We start from the raw sequence: 22,927 nt of genomic DNA, 5'->3' as shown, positions 1-22,927 counted from the left end.
CCAGCCCGAGTCCAAGCTGACGCCTGCAAGACAAAAGTGGGTTCTAATTTCTAAATGGTTAAAAACCATCAAAATCAGAATTTCACGACACATGCAACTCCCAACTCTGCAAGGGAAGCACCCCTGGGGCACAGCCAGGCCTCCCCGCTCACCCAAGCGTCCCTGGCTGCTGCCTGCTGCCGGAGCAGAGCGGTTCCCACAGACTCCGCTCCCCGAGCGTGGACAGTCTACCCGGCCTCGGCGGAGAGCAGCACCATGCTGTGCTGGGCGATCTGAGGTCTCCTGGGGCAGAGGGGTCAGAGGAACCTGGGCATCTCCCTCAGGGCCACTAAGCACAGGTGCGGTGCGACACAGCACTCCTCAAATACTCTCCGGGGCAACCAAAGGAGACCTGCTGCGCTGGTGGACAGCACCGTCCCCTCCTGTGCCGTTTACATGGTCTTCCTCTAAAGCCCAGGCTGATCTTCCAGACGGCCATAGTGTGAGGCCCTCATGGAGGAACGCAGGCTTCGTGCTCTGTGTCTGCTCTCAGATCTTCGGGCCACCTTCTCCTTTTAGCGAATGACACCAAAAGCAGGACGTGGAGCCTGTGGAAGAGTCGAGGAGATTTATCCATCAGCTGGGTCATCAATTCGTAAAACAGGGAGCCGCCATTAATAAGGAGCAGAGAGCTGGCGCAGACACCTCGGCAGAAGCGCTGTTGACCCCGGCTGTGAGCACTCCTGCGGGTGGCCTCTGAGATATAAACCTGAGAGCAACAAGAAGCCAATGCGAGGCAGAGTAGGAGCCCGGGGTCTTGAGTGTCCTGTCCTTTGGGCTGGCCCAGCAGTGACGACCACAACCGAGGCTCATACTTCATCCTGGCTGTGAACATCCTCCTCCGCTGGCACTGGCATCTGATGACTCAGGAGACGAGAGTCGCTCCCACTGAGGAAGCAGTTTCTTCAGAGGTCTGGAGGGGCTGGAGTTTCCCCTGCTCACCACAGGCTCAGGGCATGTGCGGCTGCTTCAGAGTCTCAAGACCCAGGCAACTCAGGCCGAGCCTGTCTCAGAGCAAGGAATGCAGAAAAGACAGGGCTGTAGCTGAGGCCAAAGGCCCTGGATTCAATCGTTAGGACCAGAAAGAAAAACCCTGAAGGAAGGGGAAAAACCCTAAATTCTCTGATCCAAGACAGGGCAACGGGCATGGAGGAGGCAGCGCTGACCACGAGGCGAGGGTGAGCGGGGCTGGGGCTGGGCTCTGCCCATCGTCCGTTGCCAGCACCAAAGCACCACCCATGGGGGCTACAGCGAAAAGGGCAGGCGGCCCCTGGTTCATTGGATCCAGGCCTGGGGGAGAACCAGCCTGAGCAACTTCTGAAGCAGATGCATTCTCTAGGGAACCCTCTAGCCATTACCCTGCCCAGAGCCCACCCAGGCCACCGCCCACTCACCTCTCCAGCCCCCAGCACACCTCTCATTGCCTCATCTCTGAGATTAAATCTCAGCACGAGTTTCGGTGGGGACAAACCATTTTCAAGCCATGGCCGGGTCCACTACCTTCTTCTGTCTACTCTTACGTGGCTGGAATTTGCCGTCATGAAGAGTTAAATACCGAGTCTTGGTGCTCCATAAGGTTAGGAATTTTTCTACTTCCAAAAAATAAATTATTTTATCAGATTGTTTTTTCACTTCAGTGCTTCTGCCTTCACAAAACGTGAGCAAAACAGAATACACATGTTTCAGTTTCGCTCGCTTTTAAAAATAGCGCAATGTAAGATTCCTCCTGGAGAGATTAGACGTCCCAGATGGCGAGGCTCAGGCTGGTGAGTCCTCCTCCTCCTCCTCCTCAGGGAATCGCAGCTGCCAGCCCCCAGTTACTTGGACCTCCTCAGTCCTAGGGAGCCCGTGGTCCTTGGAAGATCACCCCAAACCCAGGGAAATGCAGCAAAGGCAGAACTCAGGAGATGTTCAACCCATTCTACACAAAATGTAAGAAAGTGAACTTCATGGGGACATCTCCCTGAGAGGCTCCGACTGCTGCTGCCCCATGATTTCTCATCTGTTCATGGTTCTGGTCTGCCGTTCTTAGACTTTACCATCAGGAATGTCCCCTGCCGGCAGCCTCAGGTCAGCAGTTTGCACTACAAACATTCACAACGCTTGGGAAACCACAGTGCTGGCAGGCTGTGTCCGTGAGGACTGCAAGTGGACTCACTGTTACGAAAACATGCTAACTGTGCCCCTGTCGCTCGTGAGTGACCCCTGGTCCCTTTGTGTCAACTCGCCCAGCTCTCTTTTCAGCTGTAACCGGCCCGGTCTACACACAAAGAGAGTGGTCAGCGCCCAGGCACCCGTCTCAGGATGACGTTGGTCAGAGACTCAGGTCCAAGCAAGCTGGTGGCACTCTCTGTCTCTGTGCATGGCTATTGTCCCACATTGCCATCTGTCACTGGCACACACAGGCTGCAGTGGAGGCGTCCGCCGGGCCTGAGGCCGCCTCTGAGAGCCAGGTTGTGTTCCAAGCGCAGGTGGTGCTGTTAGACTTACTGTCTTGCACAGAGCACAGGCAGGAGAGAGTGCGGCCCGGGCACCACCTTCCCCAGCCCGACAAGGCACTGAAAATCACCAGATTTGGGAAGGCACGTCTGGAAAACCCCTGCACTTACGTTATGTGTGGTAAGGAGGAGTGAATTGTGTTGCTCTGGATTGTGTCATGGTGGCATACTAATTATTTGAATTACAGGCAACTAAAAATCAGCAGGTACAAGAAGATTCCTCTGCCTTCCCTTCTCTTTCTTAAAAGCAAGAAATGATTTACATCTCAGAGATGTCCTCCCTACCCCAGAAGGAAGGTACCACTCCTGCCCTCAGGAAGAACCAGAAGCTGAGGCTCCGTGAATCCGCAGCATCACACCTTGGGAAACCCGGCTGGAGCCTGTGTGTTGGTCACAATTTTGTAATTCACTACCCTTTGTTTAATTCAGGGCCCATGTGTTCTTCCTGTGAATCTTTTAGGATGAGTCTTCCCAAGTCACAGGAAGCTATAATAGACTCTCTGGTATGCTTTTCTCCTGCTGATAGGCTTTATATCAGGTTAATTCTTAGATCTGATTGTTCTGAGGGACAACTGAATATACACTTCTCAGATAAAGAAATACAAACAGCAAATAAGTATAAGAGAATATGTTCAACATCACTGGTCATTGGAGAGATGCAAATTAAAACAACACTGAGATTCCATCTCACCCCAGAGAGAATGGCTATCATTAAGAAATCAACCAGTAACAAATGATGGAGCAGCTGTGAGGAAAAAGGAACTCTTCTCCACTGCTGGTGGGAATGTAGATTGGTGCAACCACTGTGGAAATCAGTGTGGAGATTCCTCAGCAAACTAGGACTAGAGGTCCCATTCAAGCCAGCTATTCCCCTTCTGGGTATTTTCCAAGAATTAAAAGCACAATTTATAACAGCTAGATCTTGGAAACAATCCAAATGCCCATCAGCTGAGGGATGGATAAAAAAGATGTGGTGTTTTTACACATTGGAGCACTACTCAGCCATAAAGAAGGATAACCTAAAGACTTTTACAGGTAAATGGCTGCAACTTGAGACAATACTCATAAGTGAGATAAATCAGAAACACATATGCAAACGTTGTATTGTCTCCCTGGTGTGAAAAACTGAAAGAGTAAATAACATCCAGAATGTACAATAGATATTATAAAATGGGGAGAAATTCAAAAGGAAAAAGGAACTAGAATGGGGAGAGGGGGAAAGAAGGAAGGGAAAAGGGAAAAAAGTACAGGATAGTTATACTACTAGTTTCTCTTAATTCATTGAAAAGAGAGGTTTGCGTTAATATCAGAGAATTTTTATGCCCATATCTTACACTCTAACTACTTTAAAAGATAACAATATGCAGTGTATTAACTATTGTTATTCTCCTATTACTTGTTTTGAATATTTTTAATTTTTCCATAAAATAAAAAAGTTAATTCTTAGGTCTAATCAAAACAAACCCCAACTCTGTAGAGGTAAATTTTACTGCAATAGTAATGTATTTGAAGATGAAAATACATTACTTGGTGAAGGCACCAAGACACCTCGACGTTCAGAGGTGCCACCTCACCCAGGCACAGCAGCACTGTAGTGCTCATGGGGTAGAGACTGCGAGGCTTTTGCTGATTTCTGTTCCGTTCCACAGTTGGGCCCTTCCTGAAGGCCCTTAGCTCCTGGACCAGATCACCAAGCAGGGGCAGTGATGGTCTCTCTCTGGAGACGGGTCAGGACCAGCAGTTCCAAATCCAGGCACATGTCAGCATCACCCAGGAGCAGACCTCTTCCTCATCCTGAGTCCACAGGATGAGAGCCAGGGCGAGGGCGGCCTGGCACCCGTGTGATGACCGCAGAGCAGGCACGAGAACGTGGATGTGGATGAGTTCCAGAGTCAGACTTTCCACTCGAGCGGTGACCGAGGCAGTAGCTGCAGGGCCCAACTTCCCAGCTTGCTGTTGGCCACCAGGTGGCCTTGTCACAAACCTTTATCTCGAGTGACACTGAGAGAGGGAATCATTTAGGACAGGTAATTCTTCACCCCAGTTTTTTAAAGACAAAAACATGCCAATCTGCTAGATCTCTCTGTGCCCTGGTGTCCCTATCTGCACAGTGATCGGGTCCCAGGAGGTGCCCAAAGCCGAGCTAAGGAACGTAACCCACCCCCCACCTGCAGGGTGTTTGCAGGTTCGCTGACACCTGTTGGGGCAGAAGTTTTCGGGACTGGTCAGAAACAGGCATAGGAAGGACTTATGAGGCAGAAATGAAAAGGTCTACACTCAAAGAAATACGGTGCAAGCCGCTCCACAGAAGGCCGTGCTGGACTCACCCCTGAGGATTACAGGGCCCCTTTTCTAAAAATAGATAACGTAAGCATCCCTCAAACTCTGTCAACGAGTGTTCTTTTCTATTCGGATCAGGTTCCTGCTCTCTACTTTCTCCGTGAAGCCGTTATGGACTTCCCGGACTTCTGGGGTTCCTGGGGGGTTTGGGGTATGATGACTGTGGAAGGAGAGGAGCCTGAACTAACCGAGGAGATGCCGACATCGGTACCACTTTGGCCGTCACGTTGGACACTCGGACTGGCCCAGGATGTCACAGTCTTCCTAAGAGTACAATTTGCAGTTATCATTCCTACCGTGGGCCACGAAGCCCCGGCTGCCCGTCTCAGGCCTGAGTGCATCAGGGCTGGATGATGAGATTTAGGTCAAGAACAAGCGGAAGCTAAGTTCCACCAGGTTTGGTTTAGGCAGCAGTGGTAGGAACTGAGTTTGCCTTGGCACCCAGCTGCCCACCTGTGCCTTCTCCCCCTTGCCCTCCCCTCACTCACCCCTCCCTGCGCTCCTCCCACTCTCCATGGCCCTCCTGGATGCAAACTGACCGTCCTTGACCTCAGCATCACCGCATCTGCAGACCCAGCTCGGCACCCGCGCCCGCCGGGGCTCCAGGAGCCTTTGCTGAGCGTATTCACGCTGCAAACCAAACCTCCCCCGGTGCTGGGTCTCAGGCCGCAAGCTCTGACCGCAATGACGTGCAAGGTGCTCAGCTCCGGGCTGGCTGGATTCCTCTCCCCTGCTGTCAGCACACCCCTGGGAAGGTGCACCCAGATGCTTAAGATTCCCACACAGACAGTGCACAGTGCGTTTGCCAGCCGTTCCACCCCAGCAGAGGGTTCCGTAAATCGCAGGGCTGCACCACACCCAATGATGAAAGGCGCTCTGGGCCAGGAGGCTTCTTCCCCAGCTGCTGGTGACTGCCAGCACTCTGGGCCCGTCTCGGCTGCCCAGGCCCAGGGTCAGTTAGTGACAGCCATTAAATGCATGTGGCTCATATTTTGAACACAAAGTGGACTGTTTCGGTGACATTGTTTCATTACCAATCAGCTTCCTCCCAGTCAGCCCTGCCGGGACTGCCAGCCAGGAGATGAGGAACTTGCAGAGAGGCCCTCTCTGCTCCCCGTGTGTGCCTAGGGCACAGGCTGAGAAGGCCCGGTGGAGCGGGGCGCTCAGGGCAGCCTGCTGGGAGCACGGTGTGCACGGAGGGTGAGGCAGGCCCTCCTGACCTCCGGGAGGCAGCGCTGCTTCCACTTGGTTCTCGTTTCTTTCATTAAAATCAGTGAAAATGTTCTGAGCCATGAAAACCATTCCTTTGGCAGAGCCTGCCTCACTGTCGGGTCTTGGGAGCAGGGAGATGGACAGCCCGGGTGGAACAGAGGTCCCACAGCCATGCTGTGCCGGGGAGACCGGCAGCAGGCAGGGCTGCGACTCCACCATCTGCGGGATCCCTTCCCAGTGAGTGTTTGCCGGTGTAGACCATGTTTGCCCACATAAGTGCTCTGTGCTTCTCAGCACTGGTGGCTCCATGAGGCTGCCGCGCATCTGGGCAGGCACGGAGCAGGTTAGGGCAGCCACCGCCGCCTGTCGTCGTCTGAATAGCAGAGGACTCCATTCCCCTTCTGTCTCCCCAATTCCCTGGGTGCCGCAGCAGCGGAAAGCAAGGCAGGAGGCTCTGGGCAGGAATCCCGCTTCCCTAAGCTGGCACTGTCCCCCACTGGAGCCCCAGGAGCTGCCCAAAGCTGAGGTAAGGAATGAGCCCATCCTGCCCTTGGAATAGCTTTAGCGGCCTCTGGCTCCCACTACAGAGGATCCCAGGACTGGTCAGCAAGACAGGGGAAGGGCTTATGAGGAAGAAGTCAAAAGCTCTACCCTCACAGAGAGAGCAGTGGAGAGAGAGTGGTGGAAAGAGAGACTGGTAGGTACTTTGCTTCTCCTGCAGGATTGGTTACTTTTATCTCGATGCTGAGGCAAAATACCCGACACCCAAAATTCAGGAAGGAAAGGCTTAGCTCACATTTATCTCACAGTTTGTGGAGGTTTCAGTCCACAGTCAGCTGGCTCAGAAACAAGGTGGCATGACTGAGGGACAACAGTTCATGGCAGAAGACAGTAAAAGCAACAAGAGCAAGAGCGGGAGAGCAAGCCTCTTTCCCTCCCTTATACTGTAAGCAGTCTGCCCATCGTGGTGTGGGTGTAGCACTCACACCATCTCCATGCCCTCCTCTTGCATAGGCTCAGGATTTTTACAAAATGCGGACCCTAGCCCCCTGCTGAGTGGCTCAGTGTATCAACCATTACAATCCACCCCTTGTCAACTAGACACATTTTTTTAACTGGTTTCCAAATACAACTCTTATCATTTCACAACTTGAACATTGTTACACGGGTTTAACAAGCCTTAAGAACCAGTATTAAGTCTATCAACATTATATTACATTAGAACCATAACATTCCACCCCTGGCCTCCCAAAGACTCATGTACATCCCTTTATGCAAAAGGCATTTAGTCCATCTCTAAGGGTTGCCGAAGTGCTAACAGGCTCAGTATTGCTGAAAAGTCCAAGTCCCAAATCTCCAAGATGTAAGAGATGTAAGGCAAACTCTTAGCTGCAAGCTCCTATACAAACGAAAAGTTAAACACTTGCAACATTCCATGGCACAAGATAAACATTTCATTCTAAAAGTTACGAACAGGAGAATACAAAGGATTGGGACCAAAGCAAGTCCAAAATCCTGCAGGGCAGACATTAAGTCCGTAGTTCCATGTCCAGCATCTGAAGCAATCAATGGTACATTGTGAGTTCCAAAGAGCTCGTGTGACTCCACCTCTATGGTACTTCTGGTGGTTATAGCTCCCACAGCTTCTCTCTTAGACTCACTTTGCAGCTGTCCTTAGATGATCCACATTCCTGGCTTTTATAAACTTCTGGGGTCTCCACTGCACCTTTGCCTTCCCCCTCACAGTTTCATGCACTGCCCTGTCAGGGGCACACTGCCTGTCCTCCCAGGCCTTCTGAAATCAAGGTGGAAAACTTTTAATCCCATAACTCTTGCATTCTGCACTCACATAAAACCAACACCATGTGGATGATGCCAAGGTCTGCTGGTCTGCTGCAAAAGCAAAAAGAGCAAAAGGGAAGAGGAGCAAACCTCCTTTCCTCCCTTACACTGTAAGCAGGCACCCTCCCACACCACTCCATGCCCTCCTCTTCCACAGGATGAGGATGTCTACAAAGTGAGGACCCTGGCCCCCTGCTGAATCACTTAGTTCAACTTCTAAACTGCTCAAGTTGACACAATGAACAACCATTACAGGTGGGGTGGGTGTGAAAGAGAAGAAGACTAAATTATCCCAAGGGAAGCAGCTCTGGATCGTCTGGGTGACATTAATGGGTCAAGGGACCTGCAGTCTCCTTAGAAGTGCAGCCTTTTGAGCAGGGCGTTGTGGCCCATGCCTGTAATCCCAGTGCTCATGAGGCTGAGGCAGGAGGATCACCACAAGTTTGAGGCCTGCCTGAGCTACATAGTCAGTCCAAAGCTAGCCTGAACTACATAGCAAGACCCTGTCTCAAAAAAAAAAAAAAAAAAAAAGTGCATTTTTCAATTCACCTGCCTTGTCTCCTCCCTACCTGCCTTTTATTTCTTCTACCTGACCTCACCTCACTTCCAGGGGGTTCTTCTTCAGCAGATGGAGCCCATGGTAACCAGGCTTCAGGAAGGCAGGGCCTGGGTGGCTGTTGCATGTGATCTGAGATGGTCTGCTTCTATTCGTCTCCTGGAAAACTATCCAAAAATTACTTAGGGTAAGAAGACATATGACAAAGTGCCTTTGCATGGGATCCAAAAGTGTCCCCAAAGCAAAGACAGGGAACCCCACTCTCCCTACCCCCAGAATGACTGTAGGTTCCTTGACTTCACCACAGGAAGGAATTTCTAGACTTGTTAGTCAGAGGCAGGAAGGGCTGTCAGACAGGATTAAAACGTACACTCAGGAGAGTGCGGCCCCACGACAGGCGAGCAGACCACAGGTGCGTCCCGCTGCCCACAGGGTACCATGGTGAGGGCTGTGTGCAAACGCCAGCCACCCGCACATGGGGAGATTCCTCCACAGGCTGCAGTGAACAGCGCCAGGCTCCCAGTGCTTTAAGATCCTTTCGGGAGAAGCTGGCCAAGGTTCCGAGGAAAAGGGTGGGAGGGACCCCGCGCCCCGGAGCTGCAGTTCTTAAACGTGCCATTTTGAAGTTGCAGCTGCTCTGTCCTCTTTCTATGCATCTTTATCTCTTCTATCCTGCCAGGAAGGAGGGAGTACAAAGTCAAGCAGGGAAACTGCGCCCCAGGCCGCAGCCCAGCACTGTCCATGGGCTGAACCTGCAGAAGGGGGTCAGAGGGAGGCGCCCCAGGAGCTGGACAGCCCGCTACATGTCTGCTCTGGATCTGCCACCGGAAGGAGCAATTTGTTTCCATCCTGACTTCCGTCCTCTCCCTCGCAGCCACCCCTGGCCTCTGGGTGGGATTTCTGGTGGTGCTGGTGTTCACACATCTGCAGTGACAAATAAGCTAGTAACTTGTTTTAAAAATCTCGTGGCTCATTTTAAGGATCTCCTCTTCTTGCTGCAAGAAGTAACTTTTTAAAGGTGAAGATAAATTATGAAGCCCCTGAGTCATCTCTCTCAACTGTATGGTGTCAAAGTGAATGACTCCTTACTGTGTTCCCACACAGCTCGGCAGGGTTCTCTAAGCTCCCCGACCCCGCCGGGTCTCTGCTACCCACGCGGCCACATCCAAGCCCAGACCTGGACCTTGGTTTCCAGGGAGATCAGGGCCCCCCAGGGCTCTCCAGGGAGCTGGGAAGAAGGCTGAGAAACCAGTGCAGCTGCGGAGTCCCCACGCCAGCAGCAGCTTCTTTCTCCTGCTTGTATCTCGGCCCCTTTCTCCTCTGGCCAGTCACATGCTCCAAAATGTCCTCAAACTAAAGGGAGCGTGAGGTTCCAGTGTTTTCTATGTTGCTCTGCGGTGGAGGAGATAGCTCGGGCGGTGTGTTCTAGAAACTCTCAGCTGAGCCTTCATGTAAGAAAGCGTGTGAGCTCTTTCGGGTCCCATGTACTTTTGTGCCAGCATTGTGCCTGGCTCCCAGGAATAAGGGACTCTGCCAATGGCATCAGCTCTGTTGTCACAGATATCCATCAGCTGCTTGTCCCACACCACGCTTGGTAATCACCACGGAAATTGCAACACCACGTGGCCCTTTAGCCGTTCTTTCTGCTTTTTTCTTTCATTCATTCAATAGATATTTATTGAGCATCATTTTGTGGAGCAGCCACTGTTGGTCACAGGGTCTTTGATGACGGAGGAGACCTGGTCCTCAAGTTAACCACAGATTTGTGCAGGTGTGGATGAATGTCTGAGAGCAGGAGCCACGTGCAGAGTCCCATGGAGGCTTCTGCCGGAGCACTGGAGGACCGGCGGGGCCAGGATCTCAAGCTTGCAGCTGCCCGGATTTCACACACAGCAACATCTGGCTCGGATGTGGCCGGTGTTTCAGTCAGTGACCTCTGCGGAAGCAGAGCCCTAGGCCGTGTGCGCAGCTGTGCAGAGGGAGGTGTGTGGGAGGTGGGCAGGGCTGAGACCTGCAGGTGGCCCAGGCTGGCTGGTGCTCTGGGAGCACCTTTCCTTCGGCTAAGGAAACTGCATTCCTTTCCTGAAGGCCTTCAGCTCACCACAGTGCAGGCCCGCTGACTCCTGCAGAAGAAAAAGAATTTTTAGGACCAGTCAGTAAGAGGCCTGGGAACACATTATTAGGCGGAAATGAAGGTTTACTTTCGAAGAAGTAGTGTGTAGGCCCTCAAGAAAGAGAGGCGTGGTATTTTATGAAACGGAGAGCATTAGTGCTTCTCTTGAAGGGGTAGAAACCCCAGGAAAATGTGCCCCACACCCCAGAAATGTGCAAGCAAGATTGCAGGTATGAGTCCAGTCTTTGCTTCTTGAGGTGAGTAAGGCAAGCATTCTTTGGGTTCTTTCAGCCCACTCCTGTCCCTTTATTGTAGCGCTGGGCTCCCGCTCCCCACTTTCTCAGTGAAGCCAACTTACGGATGTCAGTGTCCTGAGGAACTTGGGGTACGATGGGTGGGGGAGGAAAGGAGCCTACATTCACCCAAGGGAAGCAGATACGGTTCCTGACTTCCACTGATGCCCGGAAGTTGCAGTCCTCTTAAAAGCGCACTTTTTAGTTATGACCTTGTCTCCTTTCTACCGATCTTTCATTTCTTCTATCGGATCTCAGTAGGAGGGCCGACTGCATCACAGTACGTCACTGGCTTCACCACAAGCCAGTTGACGATAATCTCACCCAGCAAAAGCCTTCACAGAAGCCTTTGACATAGACTTGTACCAAATATCCAGTGCCCTGGAGGAACCCACTTGACACACAAAGATCTCAGGTGGAGACAAGTGGCTGAAGGTCAAAAGGGAAAACTAGACCTGCAAACTCTCACAGTCTCTCTGATGTTCAGGAAACCACCAAATTCCTTAGCCAGGCATCATCTTAGTGTGTTTGGGTTGGTACAGTAAACGCCTGAGGCCAGCTGCTTTATAAAGAAGAGAGGTTTATGTAGCTCACCCGTTTGGAGGTTGCAACCCCACTGATCCACTTACTTTGCACCAGGCCCATCCCTTAAAAGTCCACCACCTCTCAATGTGGCCACCTGTGGCCCAAGCCTGCAGCCCAGCAGCCCCGAAGACAAACTACACCCAGTCAGGGCCCATTCTAGGGGGCTCCCAGCCTGGTCCTCCTGCTCTCCAGGGGAAGCCTACACACCACTCTCAGGCAACCTGGGCTGCTCCCACGGCTCTGGGGGACCAAGTAGGTATGTGCCCAGCCCTGTCAGCCAGGACAACCCCAGGTCCTGGGCGCTGAGAGACCTTGTTCCCCAGCTGAGTCAGGACCTTCAATTAAGGACCTTCCAGGCTTGGCCGGGAATCTTGTATCTCCATCTCCATCTTCCATTCAAGGGACCCTGGAAGGGTTTTAATCAGGTCAGGATATCAGCTTAGATCAGGTCTGACTGTGACAATTCACTACAACAGCCCAACCAAGAAAGACAGGGGGTGGGGCAGAGACAAAGACAGCGGAGCCCTTCGGGGAGAGTAAGAAGATAACCTACCAGGTAGAGAGATATGAAGGCCGAAGTTCAGACCAACAGAATGCAGACAGGAGGGGTGGAAGTGCACATTCATTGCCCTCCCGCTCACCTTGCCTGGTGTCATCCTCACAGCACGGTCCAGACATTGCTAAGTCTGAAGATTCGCCTGGAAAAGAACCTGCCTCAGCCCCACGCTAGGGGTGATTCAAGTTTCGTGGGGCCTGAAGCTTTCTACCAGCTTTAGACATGCTGCTGTGTAAAATCATAGGTATGAAAGTAAACATGACAGTGAATGTTGAGTATAAAATTAGAAAAGATTACAACTTTTAAAAGCACATACCAAAACACCCTAAAATGCGGTGACTGGCATGCTTTATTTAATTAACTACCTACCAGCTCAATATTTTTATCTGTATCTTTGTTGACCTCTGTTCCTACCATCATCGTTTTGTAATATATTTTATCAAAAGAATGGAACTATAATTCTGAGTATTTTTCTTAGCTTAATCAATCGAATTTGTTTTTATCATCAATGCTTTGGAAGGGTATCTTTCACCTTCATAGCGCAACACTGAAAACGTCATCATTTGAGAGAATTTTATGAGGTTTCTTTGAAATATGAGCTGTAAGTTCTGAGGAATTTCCAAGTAAGTGGATCAGCGGGTTGCATCTTTCAAATGGGTGAGCTACATAAACCTCTCTTCTTTATAAAGCAGCTGGCCTCAGGCATTTTATTGCACCAACCCGAAATGCTAAGATGATGCCTGGCTGAGGAATTTGGTAGCTGGCCCGCTCCCAGTAGAAGTCAAGCACATGCACCCCTAATGCAGACCCTCCTGGTCTGCACCCCAAGTTTTCAGCAGCCCTCCCAATGACACTGGATGTGAGACAAAGTATTACTTGGGGAAGATCAAGAGCAAAGAGGTCTTGTCAACAGAGATGAAAACTGCTTTTATTTGCAAAGTGTAAAAGGTATATTCTGAGAGCCCTGCCCAGAGCCACAGGACATGGCCTTCGAGGAAAGGAGCCCCAGTCAAGGTCACTGAGAATGCAGGTCAAACCTAGAGCCAGCAGTACAGACATCCATGACCCTAAGGGAGCCCCAAAGGTACTCATAAAATGTACTAGTTTAGCCAGTTTTTAAAGTACAACTCAGTGGCATTAAGCATATTTGTATTATCAAGCAACTACCATCAACATTCTTCACTAGAAATTTGCATCTTTCCAAATTGAAAGTATGTGTCCATTAAACAGTAACTAGGCACTCCGTACTTCCTTAGGGCCCTGGCCACCTCCTTTCTACTTGTACTTGCTGGCTCCAGTTTGACTGTTCTAGGTATCTCGCATGAACGGAATCATACAGTATTCGTTCTCCGCAGGTGGCTTGTTTCACCTACACAACGTGTTCAAGGCGCACCACATTGTAGCATGTGTGAGAATGGCTTCCAGTTGAAGACCACACGGTGTTCTGTGGTCTCTGTTCTCATCCATCCGTCTGTCACCAGCAGACATCCATCTCGTTCCACCTTCTGGGTGCTGTGCAGAAGGCTCTGATGAACAGGGTTGGGAAGATACTTCTCCCGGTTCCTGCTTTCAGTCCTTCTGATAACTGCCCAGCATGGAATTGTGGGCGATCACAGGGGTAGGACACAGACTTGTGTCACACAGGGGCTGCACCATGCCGCTCTGCCGAGTACCACCAGCAGTGCAGGACAGTCCAGCTTCTCATGCCCTCGCCCACCCTGAATATCCTCTTTTTCTGATTTATTTTGATAGTAAGCACCCAGACAGATAAGAGATGGTGTCCCATTGTGGCTCAGATGTACATTTTCCTGCTTAACAGTGAGATGGGACGTTTTCTCCTGTCCTTATTGACCTGAACGTCATTTTCACCAGCATTACACAGTGCATTACATCGAGGCTCCAAAGAAAACCTTCATGTTTTCTTATTTATTAGATTTTTTTTTTACTTGTAAAACAAACAACAAACTTTCAACAGGTTGAGAAATAGAGAATTCTGGAAGGGAAGGGATGGGCTCCAAGCAGCAGAAACAGAGCCCTAAAACTTACACAGGTGCACACACATCCAGACTGCAGGCCGCACACAGCCTGGGGTCGGTCTCCCTGTGGCACTCCGGGGTCTGCCCAGTGGGGCGTCCCAGCTGGGATACCGCCTCTCCCCACTTTCTTATTTAGCATTTGAAGAGCTCCAGTGAGACTTTTGGCTTATGGTAGGATCTTTGTCTCCAGGGAGGACGGTTTGTAAAACCTGCCATGATCTTCTACCACCATCTCCCTTCCTAACACCATAGGCCAGGATTGGACAATTTGTGCAGCTGGAAAATGTTAACCACAGGCGTTTGCAGCAGACTTCTGCACAAACATGGAAGGAAGCCACGGGCAATGTCACAGTTCCCGCTGACATCTTTTGGTAGAAAACACACACTTATGGTCATGTGTTAGTAACAGTCATCTGTGGGCCTCCTCTGTTTCCAGCAGCTTCGCAGAATGAACCAGACACCAGATGGGAGACTGTGCAAATTAATTCAGTCTGACCTCCTGCCTCACCATGCACTTGGCAGACACAATCAGAGCCTGGACTCGATTGTGCTCTAATAATGTGACAGAGGAAGAGTATAATAAGCAGTTGCGAGTCTATGACAACCGTTACAACTTCCTATGGTACCAATTGGCTTGTAAATCAGCCCACATATCCAAAATTTAGACAGCCCTGCACAGTCAGTAACCTCAAATGGTGTAATGGAAATGGTGCTATGTAACCCCGAGTCTTCAGTGAGGTAATGGACACATTTTGGCAATGAGATACTGAGGATCAGCTGCCAATCTGGTGGTCAACATAAATTGCAGAGAACACTGCTATTACCGGGGGCAAGGGGAACGGGTTACTTGCTTCCAGAGAAAGGGCAAGTTGAACAGGAATGTTAAATGCTAGTAGTGAGTTTGCGTGCAGGAATAAGGCCAGCCAGGTGTTCTAAAGCCTCTCTGGGGCTCATGAACAGCTCTGTGAAGCACTAGCGCTCACCTCACGGGGCAGGCCCTCGCTGATGACTACCTATTAAAACTGAGTCACTCTCCTGCCTGTCCCAACCACTCTTCAAATAATCATTCTTCGGCCCGTTATGACATTCAGAAGCAACCCTGTTCACGCCACTGCTGAAAATGAATTATTTATAGTTTTTTAAATCACCTTAATCAAGTAATAAAAGTAAGATGCCTGTAACAAGTTATTTTTAAAATGTTTTTAAAGGAACCCTCCAAAGGTTTATTTCATATAACATTTAATGCATTAATTCCATTGGTGGTTTTAAATGTCTATTCTTAAAGTTAGAAACAGTTACCAATCAGCAGTTGCACAAGTGTCAAATCAAGTCATTTTCAAGGAAAATGAGCAAGGTTATACAATGAGATTATTAAAAACCTGAATAGAGTGCTGCTGGACTTACGACATCCCTTGGTGTTTATACATGGATGTACGGCAAGAAAGGAATCCCTTTAGCTGAATGCTAAAGGGGGTTAGGGCGACTGTTCCCTCTTTGCAGAATGTTCATCATGAGCGTCCACTCTCTTTCAGAGACGGCAGCAAAATCTCCTGGTCCTCAGCATGGGGACACTGAGGCAGGCACTGACCACCCTCCTCCATGACAGGTGACTGAACAAAATAGATCGAATGTGTCCTCTGCAATTTTCGAACATGTACCTGATTCAAGGACCACATCAGGACACCATCACCTTCCAGAGCCATGGGCAGGCTCCACTCAGATGAAAAACAGACACCTTCAATCAGACCTGCCTTCCTCTTCCCAGAGAGTGAATCACCCCGGCTCAGCTCCCAGAGGCTGCACCCCACACAGAGGGACGAGTCAAAGCTGGAGGGAGAGCTCCCCCCAGCACAGGAGGGGCTGGCTTTGAGCCGGGACCTGTCCTCTTGAGCAATCTGACGTCAATTACAGCTCCTCTGGGTGCAAGAGAAGGTGGAGGGGCCGTCCCCACACAGATATTTCTCAGCAGGACTCGGCAGTTACAAGCCACCGGAGTGCTGAAGAAGTGGGCTGAGGGAGCGCCAGCCCAAGGCAGGATCACAGGCCTGCGCCTTTGGAGCCAGCAGAGCCCTGGAAGCCAGTGGAGAAACAGAGGGAAGCTCCATCTCCTGGCACTGTGAACATCCAGGCCGCACCATTAGCTACTCCCAGCTGAACCGTTGTCACTGGAGCCTCTAGCTTTGAGGTGAAGCAAATGGGAGAGAGAGGCTTTCCCGGCTTCCTGTCCCTCTTGTGGGCGTGACGCTGCCGCCAAGAGCCCCGCCTCTCTTCCAGGACGTACCCAGAGTTAAGAGCGGAGCCCAGCTCTACCCGCCTGAGCTCCAGCTTGAGTCTCGCTTCTCCATACATTTCCCAGCCCTGCCCAGCGGCCCAGGCTGCACTCTGCATGCTCCATCCTCTCTCCTCCTCTGCCCCTCCCTTCCCCAGACTTTCCTTACTAAAAAAACAAAACAAAACAACAAATTACAAAAGCACCCTTAGCTTGGGTCCAGCGACTTATTCCCAATCTCCGCCCTGCTGCTGGTCCTTTCTGCCAAGCCTCTGTAACGACTCCGTCAGCCCTTTTATTTCAGAGACCCCTCCGTCTCAGGAGGTTTGACGTGGCAGGTTATCGCTCCCTCTGTTCACACTGCTTGTCACTGCTTTCCTCCTACCCTGTGTGGGACCCTTTGCCAGGCACCATGACTTCAATTAGTTTAGAAAGAACTTGACCAAGAAACTAAAATGCAAACAAGCAAAAATTGCTATTATTCTCATTTTCAAAGAACAGTGGACTGCAGCCAAGATGCGAGAATCAGGATTCAAACCCAACTGCACTGAAACCCTCTCGTTTCTCTGTCACCCTCCATGTGCCCTCCAAACCACTCAGAGAAGGAAAGAGTCTAGGAGCGGCTGGCTGGGCTTTGCTCCAGTTCTGTCAGGAATATGGGTCACGGTGCCTTGTACTGCCCCACCGACAGATGAGAGTGTGTGATTGGTATTAATGATACATGATCTTATAAAAATCTTATAAAAGTATGATTGGTTTGTGTCCTTCTGGGCTCTGGACTTCTACATAAGCACCTTGTGCCCTGTCATGGTCAAAAATCTCCTTCAGTCTGTGTTTCCTGCTGGCTTTAGGGTTGGTTTGTTTCCCCAAACTCTATGATAGTTACTTTCCTTTCTGGCCCGGGGTTTTGCCTGTAGGGCCCACAGCTCCTCACTCCCCATGTGTTCTGCATGGACTGCGGTTCCCAGCAGGGCCCAGGCTCAGCTAAGAGCATCTGGTCAGATCTCCAAGCTGCAGGTTCCATTCCCTGCACATCTGCTCCAACCCCGGAGCAGCTGCCAGGCCCAGACAGGAGCTCCAGAATACTCTTAGAGTTCCAGCTTCTAAAATACTTGCATCTAATTTGAATTCAAGAGATAAAAAGTAAAAGTGCCAGAGTACAGAATTGATTGGAAGAAATCAAATTTGAAACACCTTGTGTCAAAAATTCTCAAATCCAAATCACCGTGTGACTGCGTGTGGGCAGCCCCTAACTGCTGTCTGCCAGGGACAGTTGTCACTCAGTCACTGGAGTGACACAAGCACCAGGAACTTCACAGGGGAAGTGAAGAGCCAGGGGTCAGGGAGACTTGCTGTTGGAGACCCGCACTCCCAAGGCATCACAAAGAGGACAAAGGAAGTAGGATGGTGCCCACACAACCTCTTTAGCTGGCCGTCGATGCTGCCCTGATTCCTACCCGCAGGGAGAGCACTGCCATGGGTGCTGATAACTGCACATCCCTCAGGCACAGTGTATTAAAAAGACCCCATGAGTTGCTTACCTTGTTAGGCAGCCCATAGATTTTTTTAAAATCCCATTGAACCATTTCTCCTGGTTTTTATTATGCAATGAAAAAGAACTTAATCCAACATTGGCATCAAATTGCATTAAGATTCTGAAAACAAAACAGGTTCCCAGAAGCTCTCCAAGTTTGACCCCAGGTAACACATCAGTCAAGGACCATGCCCCATCTGTGCCACTGGCGTCCCCACATGCACTGGCTGGAGAAACCCAGTCACCCCCTCTCGTGTGATCGTGGGAGGCAGTGCTGCCATCACTGCATGCACCTCACACGGGTAACTCTAAAGTACCATTGGCTGTATGAAACCAGCTATGCTTAGGATGCCAAACTGTTGTCCAGTAGAAAATATTTCCTATTTGTAAGTGCTGGGAACCAAGTGAAAACAAGTTAAAAACTCACAGCTTTGAAAAAAAGCGAGAAACTTACACTAACTCAACATCCTGAAGTCTAGGCTTGCTTAAGAGGAGGAGGAAGAGAAGAAGGAAAAAAAAAAGGAGGAGAAGGAAGAGAGAGAATCTCTCTGCCAGGATGACACACTAAGCTTTTTTCTTTTCTCTTTCTTTCCCTTCCTCACCCCTTCCTCTTTCATGGCCACTCCAGCTGGCAGTGTCATGGAATATCTGTCGGCTCCTTGTCCTCACTTCCCTAATTTCAGGGCAATGTGTCCTGCAGTTGGTGCCAGGAAGAGCTGTCACAGGAAAGCCAGCAGGTTAGGGGGCTGGGACCTGCAGCTCCGTCCAGCTCCAGGAGGAAGAGACTGACGGTCATCACCAAGGCCCAAGGCACAGGCTCAGCCAAGGACGCTGCCTCCCACAGCCAGAGCCGGGTCTGGGGAGCCTAGGGGCAGCTGCCGGGGCACAGAGGCTCCTCCCCTCTGCCCGCACCTGTCCTGACACCTTCTCGGCAGCCCGGCTGAGTCGGGGCTGGTGTGTACCTTCACAGGTGTCTCCCGGGGTTTCCGAGCTGCTCCAGCAGATAGTGAACCCAAGGAGGGGCCGCACTTGCCCGTGGCACCCAAAGTGGGCGCCCTTGTGGGACTGAGCTCTCCACCTGTGGACTGATGTCCCCACCGAGCTGATGGGGTCAGAACTGAGTAGCGTTCGAGGGGTGCTCACCTTGTATATTGCTGGCTTGGGGCTCAAACCTCACACGTGGGAAGACTCTTTCCTCCCACAACCCTTTCCCAAAACGTCCCCCCTCTGCTGCTCAGGCGCCGTGGCTTTGGTCCGACAGTCTCCTGCGTGGCTGCGCCTGTCGCAGGCGTCACCTCCGTGGCTCAGATCATCGCGCCCTCCCTGAACTGTGAGCGTTGGGGTGGGGCTCCTAGCAGTCCTGTTTGTCCCCTGAGCCTGACCTAAGTGACAGCCAGCGTCCTCACCCAGCAGCTGGCAGATCATGGAGGGAGAGAGAAGACTGAGCAAATAAACTGACTGATCTCTACAGACGATACCACGACCTCTTTTTCAGGGAATCCTGTGTCCCAAACAGCCACTGACACCACAGGTGCTGACAGTGATCTCAGCATCCTAAGGACGGGCTGTGAATGTAAGTCAACACATGCACCTGTAGAGACCAGGGACGCTGCTGCTGGCGGGGGACAGAAATGCAAAGTGACGCAGGTGACACGGTCATCACCAGTTATCATCCCATGCGACGAAGTGGTCCAGGATGGTACAAGTCTCAAACGGCATCACCGAGGTCACCAAAGACCCAGATCCTTTCTAGCTCTCGGTTCTGCCGCCACTGCCTGCCTCATCATTGCTGCTGCTTGTTGTTTGTTTCCCATTAGGATTTTAGCTCCTTTGTGACCTCCATGTGCCTGCAGAGCTCCACCCGTCACCATGAGATGTGACCTCATCGGGCTGTGTTTCGCTAAAGCCCCTGCTTGGGGACCCTAGCCCAGCAAGGTGGGTCAGGCTACAGGAAACTCGAGACAGAAGACAGGTGTGCATGCACAGCCTTCAGACCCTGTGCAGCTAACTGTGAGAAAGGGATCCATCTCACTTTGCTTCCATTTCACAGAATGCTGTGCTGTCTGCAATGTCAAAGACCCCGGGAGGGGCTGGGTGTGTGCTGCCTCCACCCCCAGCCCGGAAAAGAGAGACATTGTGATTCTTACTGAAGAAGTGAAGGAAGCTCACCACAGATTGGTTTAAAAACCCTCTGATACCATGTCCAGCGAGATGAGACGTGTCTCCTCAGAGAAGGGGCTGACTCTGAGGCAGGTCATGGCACAGAGGAGGCTGCAGTGACATACATGTACTACCACACAGCACAGGGCAGATTGGAGGGACACAGGGAGACCTTGGAGAGCGCCCAGCAGCCGGAGCTGGAAGAATTGTGCGATACAGCAGCGTCCTAGTAGAGAGTAAGGCGCTGTTTAGATACCCATGGGTACAGACAGAGACACAGAAATCAAAGGCTCCATGAACAAATGCAGGGCAGAGACAGGTGGCCTGCACAGCAGAGTTCCAAGTACCGGTATAGGCTCCTTGTGCAGGAGGAGAGGGCACAGCACCGGCCTCCAGCAGCAGCCTCTGGCGGAGGGGATCTCCAATGCCCCAAGCACAGACCCGCTGGCGGTCAAGGTCAAGGCGGCGGCACGAGCCATGCTGAGAGTTCGTGCCTCTGCCATAACGTGACAAGAGCAGCACTTCACCTTGGGGATCGTTTTCTCAAAAATTCATGAGCCCAGTCTAAATGGGAGGAAACTATCAGGCAAATGCAAACTAAAGGATAGTCTTAAGCTGTCTCAGCAACCCCACTCCAAACTGTCAAGGTCACCGACAGCAGGAAGCTCTGAAAGCCTGTCAGACACAAGACAGGACTAGCGGACCGGTGTGGTGTTCTGAGACAGCAAAAGGAAACAGGAAGAAGCTAGTGAAGTCCAATAAAGTGTGGAGTATAATTCATGGTGAGGAACCAGTGCTGGATTTGCTGCTGTGGGTAATCTGCCACAGTGACCGAAAAGGTGAACCAAAGGAAAAACGGGCCATGGCTGAACTGAAACGTTTCTGTAACTCTAAGGCTACTCTAAAACTAAAAGTTGTCTTTTTTAAGAAAGTAAGCCAAATATACGGAAAAAGTATACGACAAGAAGTTGAAAGAGAAAATTGATAAATGTGGACATTACTGAAATGTAAAATTTTGCTCTGTGTAAGACCCCCTAAGGAAAGTGAAAATCAGGCGGCAAGCTGGAGGAAAATGTTTGCAGTCCACACGTGGCACCAAGGACTCGACTCCACACAAAGAACCCTCAAAACCCAAGAGTGAAAAGAATGCACTTGGAACGTGGGCAGAGGACACAAGCAGATGTCTGCTCAAGAACGGCACGGCAGGCAGAGGAGCCGGGACGGCAGTGTCCCCAGCCCCCAGGGAGATGCGAGCTGCAGGGCAGCCGCTTTCACCGCCCGGCCCCCGGGGGAGCAGAGGCACAAGAACGAGAGTAAGGACAACACGAAGAACTGGTGAGAATACAGAGGGAAGAGGCTTCTGTACATCCCCAGGGGAAATGTAAAACGGCAAAGCCACACCAGAGAAGAAAAAGGCCAACTCCCGGGGCTCCAAGAAGAACTCGACAACTGCATTCATCTGCTACCACTGTTAAAAGCCAGGCCACCTCAAGAGGAACTGCCCTAAGAGGCTCCATGGGCCATGCCCTGGATGCAAAGGAGACCACTGGAGATCGGTCTGCCCTCTGAGGTGGAGGCCCCAGAGCTCAGACCCATGCTACCAGTTAGTCCAACAGGAATGAGAGGGCTTGGGGCATGGTCTGCCTTCTCCCTCTGGCCAGACTGTCATCTCCATCAAGGAGTCCTGGGTAATCATGACTATGGAGGAACAAGAAAACAGCCTGTTGCTAGTCACAGGTGCAAGTCTCTCGGTCCTTCTTTTCAATCCTGGCCTTCCTTCCAGCCATCATACCTCAGTGAAAGGAGTCACTGGTGAGGAGGTAATATGCTATTTTTGACAACCCTTAGGCTGTAACTACTTATTAGATCCTTCTTGCATATCTCTGTCTTCCTGAGAAACCACTTTGAAGATACCACCATGTATTACACCAGCCACTGATATTTTCCTACTAATCTATCAATAACTCTGTTGTTTGTAATGTTCCTATCCTATTTCATAATGTATGTTTATTATTATGTGTTTCCTACAACAACCACTGAGAATAGTTAATGATTTTTCAATAGGTCACTCATGTATAGCTCTATTTATTTTCTTTAGAAGCCACTTTGAAGATACCAAAGTATAGCACAACAACTCTTGATAATCTCCTACCTCTTTTGTCTCTAACTCACTATTATTTGTCTATTTGTTTTCCTGAGAAACTATTTTGTAGATAATACTATGTAAAACGATAACCATTGATAATTTCCTACCATTTTGTCTGTAATTTTCTAAGTCCCCCCATTATTATGTTATCCTTCTTTTATTCTTTAAAATAAAAAAAAAAAGGCCACCAATTTCTTATAGGATACGCATAAACATGCAATATGACCCAGTGACTGCTCCCTTAGGCGTTTAACCCAAAGAAGTGGCATCTTAAATTCATACAACACCCCAAGCCAACTGTTCACAGCAGCGTCATTGGGAATCCCCCTAAACTGGAAGCAAGTCATGTATCTTTTATTGGGTGAATAGTTAAAGATACCATGGTACAACCCTACGATGGAATATTACCAGCAATAAAGAGGAGTAAACTTGTGATTCTGGGAACCTGGGCACATCTCAAAAGAATCACAAAAATGAAGAAAAGCCAACCCCAAAGGTTACATAATGTAGCTTCCACGTAATAGCATTCTTAAAGTGACAAGACCATGGAGATAGAAAGCACAGCAGGGGTCCCCAGGGGTCAGGAGAGGGAGAAAGTCCATTGCTACAAAGGTCTTGGAAGGAAGTGTTTGGCACCAAGGCTGTGGTGCCAACCACAAGAATCCCAGATGTGATAAGATTGCATAGAATTCCACACCCTCATACACAGGCTGGTGCACATAAGGCTGGCACAGAGTGTGAACGAGTA

Source organism: Chinchilla lanigera, unplaced genomic scaffold (genome assembly GCF_000276665.1).
Source record: "Chinchilla lanigera isolate Chin_1 unplaced genomic scaffold, ChiLan1.0 scaffold00069, whole genome shotgun sequence".
In the NCBI taxonomy this organism is placed as follows: Eukaryota; Metazoa; Chordata; class Mammalia; order Rodentia; family Chinchillidae; genus Chinchilla; species Chinchilla lanigera.
The sequence above is the reverse complement of the archived record's forward strand: the minus strand, read 5'-3'. Positions refer to the sequence as shown.